We start from the raw sequence: 4530 nt of genomic DNA, 5'->3' as shown, positions 1-4530 counted from the left end.
ATTTTATTTTTGGTGAGATGCTACATTTTATTTTTTTGGTGAGATGCTGCATTTTATTTCATTTATTTATTTTTTTGGTAAGATGCTACATTTTATTTATTTTTTTGGTAAGATGCTACATTTTATCTTATTTTTTTGGTAAGATGCTACATTTTATTTAGTTTTTTGGTAAGATGCTATATTTTATTTTATTTTTTTGGTGAGATGCTACATTTTATTTTATTTTTTTGGTGAGATGCTACATTTTATTTTTTTGGTGAGATGCTACATTTTATTTTTTTGGTGAGATGCTACATTTTATTTTATTTTTTTGGTGAGATGCTACATTTTATTTATTTTTTTGGTGAGATGTTACATTTTATTTTATTTTTTGGTAAGATGTTACATTTTATTTTATTTTTTTGGTGAGATGCTACATTTTATTTATTTTTTTGGTAAGATGTTACATTTTATTTTATTTTTTTGTGAGATGCTACATTTAATTTTATTTTTTTGTGAGATGCTACATTTTATTTTATTTTTGTTTGTAAGATGCTACATTTTATTTTATTTTTGTTTGTAAGATGCTACATTTTATTTTATTTTTTTTGGTAAGATGCTATATTTTATTATGCGACATCCAAATCACCATTCTCGCCACGGTCAGGATCGTAACGTAGACCATTTATCTTTCCCGGTCCCACGGCGGCCTCACGTTGTCCACGACATTGGATAGGGTAATTGGGTGAGGATGCTCAGGATCGATGCGAGCCATCACTTTGCTGACATACGACCAGTACCGGAGGAGTTCACGGCAATTGAAGAAAGCGTGATCAGTAGTTTCTACGGCCGTTGTCCCACAACGGGGACAATCAGGCGACTCCAAAAACCTGGAACTGCATTGTATGTTGTTGAGTGGAAGTGCATTTCGGGCCAATCACCAGGTCAGAGAGAACTCCGAATTGTTCAGATGACTCAAACCTGGCGCCCAGCTCCACGCGGAGCAGATCTCACTCTGCTGCCAACCCAAAAGCGCGCATAGTGGTTCATCGGCGGCCCCCTTCACTAGATCCCTGTGGAGTTCCCTATGGGTAGCAGTCACAAGGTCGCTGGACCTTGGTAGTCGTTTTAGTGTGGCTCGGCACTCTTTCATGTAGGCAGATTCTCCTCGTGGTTGTGACGGCTCTCGATAGAAGGGTCGAGAATGAGGTCGGGGAAAGTGGTAGTAACCACGGGGTGCCACGGTTGGTCATCTTGCATATTGTGGCTCAGGAATGCCAGCCTCTCAGCGTCTCGATGACACTTCAAGTCCAGCATTCCCAAGCCTCCCTCACACGAACGTTAAATACAGACCTGTCTGCTCACCCAGTGTCTTCCTCTGTCCCAAAGAAGCGAGGACAAGAGTTCGACGAGAGCTGTTAGGTGTTGTGCAGACAGGGGAAGTACGGCCAGTCGGTAAAGGATGAGAGGAAAGACGTAAGTGGCGCATGCCTCAGCTTTACCCTTTAAGGAATGTTTCCTAGGAAGCCACGAATTGACTGCAGCCTCCACCTTTGACTGTAGCCCTAACCAATTTTTGTCAAGCTGGAGACCCAGTCCGAACCACACGCCGAGGATCTGAACCGGATCTGAAGGGGACCGGGAGGTTGGCGTTGCCACTCCAGGTGCCTCACCACAGTCCTACCGACTTGCTGCAATTTATCTTGGTCCCTGTAATTCTTTTGTACCGAGTGAGCGCCTCTGACATGATTTTGATGTCTCTGAAGCTTGACACAAAGACCATGACATCATCGGCGAATGCGGATACCTTGACAGCTGAACTGCTGGGTATTGCAATTCCGCGCAGAGCCGAATTTGCCTACTTCGCCTCTCCTAACATCCTGTTCAAGTAAGTGTTTGGATAGGAGGAAACGCTATTGGTCCACATCCACATGTCCCGCCCTGGATGCTTGACCCGAAACCTGTCGACCAGACCGCATCTAGCCATCAGATCAGCCAGGCTGGATTCGCACCTCTCCGATCCTCTAGCATCGCCTCCTACCTTATCTATCTCGGGGTCTAAGATGGTGTTCCAATTCCCCATTAGCACTACCTGCTTCCGACAATCTACAAACGCGTCAAGCTGACTAAAGAATGAGACCCTCTCACGAGCGGTGCTAGATGCATGAACTGCGATCACCCGAAACACAGAATCTTTTATGGCAACATCAGCCACAACCAGCCTGCCCACCGCATCCTTATGAAGACCGTCGCCGACAGGGTACGTTTAACCAGCACGGAAACTCCCTTCCCCTGCGGACTACCATATGCTGAGAAAACCTCAAAATCTCGGGCCAGCACCTGACAGTCCACAGAGGAAACGAAATGCGTCTCCTGAATCGCAGCCACATCCACTCCTAGGGATAAGAGGTTATGCCGGAGGTGAGCCACCCGGCCCGATGATCTGAAGTCCTTCGCATTCAAACTAGCCAAATTCAAAGCCCCATGCTACCTACCTTAGAGTGTGTCACACTCAGCTCCGAAGTCAGCCAGGGAAAGGACGCCGACGTTCTGTGCCATGCTCAAGGTGGTCAGGTTTTTCATATCCTGATCTCTCGCAATGCCGCCGACATCCAAAGGATAAATTAATTTCATGGCCCTGTAGAGTGACGGATGGACCAACACTGGGACACTTCCCTTGCATTTTTTTGACAGTTCATCAAGAGAAGGGTCATTTTCCTTCACTAGTTCGATTCCTGGAAACGCCCCTTCAGTGGCCTGCAGCCTTGTCCACAAGTTGGTCTTGCAGGCCTCTGGAGTTCTGACAATAGTTATTAGGAGCGGGGCGTTTGGGAAATTTGAGGGGATATTTACATCTTTCCCCTCTATCTGTTTGTAATCGAGCAGAGGTTTTAAGTTTTGCCTCTGCCAATGGGAAATGTCTGTTGCCACAGATAGAGGGTCTACATAACATAGTTCCTCAGGGGCAAGGACTTTTAATTTGGTTGATCTGCGAGAGGCAGAGGAGTCTCTCCCTTCCCTCGGTTCATTCTTTTCCTTTTCTTTTTGGAGTGGTGGTTCAGTTTGCATTGGTGTGGGGACGGGTGTTTGTGTTGTGTCTGGTGTTGGTGTTGATGCCGTGTTTGTTGTTGGTGCGTGTCTGGTTTGGGGGTGGAAGTGGATTTTGTTGTTGGGGGTGGTGTATGTTCACAGGGAGTGGGGGCCACCTTTTCTTCTCCTTTTCTTCTTTTGTTTTTCTTTTTTATTCTTTCAAATGAACCAGGGAGAGGTGAGGTTGAGTTCTTCTCCCTCTCACTTGCAGATTCATCCTCAGAGGAGTAGTCTTTTCTCCGCTTGATCCCCGTCTCGATTGGTGTGGGGACCGTTGGTTGTATCTGCTCCTCTAGTTGCTGCTGCGGCTGTTTTTGTTGCTGCTGCTCTCGCTGGTGTAATTACTGCTTCTGCTGCACTTGCTGCTTTTGCTGCTGCGGTAGTTGTTGTTGCTGCAGTTGTTTCCACAGCATTGGCTGCAGTGGCTGTTGTTGTTGCTGCATTTGCAGAGGCTGCTGCCTCGATTTTTGGGCTGGTGGTGGGACAGGGATTTTGGGCTGGTGGTGGAAGGGATTATGGGCTTCCACTTTTGTCTCACTACTGTGCTCTATTCCTCCCCCTTGACCTCCTGGGTGGTTTGGGTTTTTCTTGGAACTGGGGTTGGTGCCATGGTTGCAGGGGTTGTTGCCACCTGCTTTGGTGCGGGCACTGTCTCAGGGGTTGTGACTGCATTTTGGGTCGTTTGATTAGGGGTTAACTTTTTGGGGTAGCTCCTAGCCATGTGGCCTTGCTTTTGGTAGAACCAGCAGTGTGGACAATGGCCCTTCACCACTATCGTCATGCTGGCGTTCTTGTATGTCAGCAGCGCTGGTATCGCCCAAACACCCTCCCTCTTCAGCCTCATTGCTATTGTGTAGCAGTCCAGGTGAGTACCAGTTTTTGACCGTACTGAGGTCACCTGTTCCACCTCATCATACTGGCTGAAGAGGCATACTAGAAGTTCTGCAGGTATTTGGGTTGGCACATTAAATACCTGCACCTGAGTCCTTCTCTTGCCCTGGTATTCGGGTATTAGTTTGACTCTCCCATGCTTTATTTCTGGGAGGGAGAGTCTCTCCGCATCGTCTTTGGTGGGTAGGAGGATGTCCCACACGGCAAAGCTCCTCTGGTACAGGTATAGTACCGGGATGTTAAGTTTGTGGAGGAACCCTGCCATGTCTTCCTTCTTCATCCCCAGGAGGCGGTTTTCCAGTATATCGGAAATAGCAAGGTACAGAACTGTGCCCTCAATCGCCTCCCAGGCACCCGGTATGGGTTTTATATCTGCCCCCTCTTTATCAGGTACAGGTCTCTATACTCTTGAGAGAACAGTTGTTTTTCTATGGTCTTCCCCCATGCAGACCCTCTTGTTGGTGTTGGTATGGGGTCTTTGGTGGGGTTAGACCGTTTTTGATCTTTTATGGAGGTCGCCCCTGCCTGTTTATTGGCGCCAACTTATAGAGTTACTTGCACGAGACTAAA

This window comes from Euprymna scolopes, chromosome 12, assembly GCF_053919585.1.
Source record: "Euprymna scolopes isolate OS-2025 chromosome 12, ASM5391958v1, whole genome shotgun sequence".
Taxonomy (NCBI): Eukaryota; Metazoa; Mollusca; class Cephalopoda; order Sepiida; family Sepiolidae; genus Euprymna; species Euprymna scolopes.
This window is presented reverse-complemented; position numbering follows the sequence as displayed.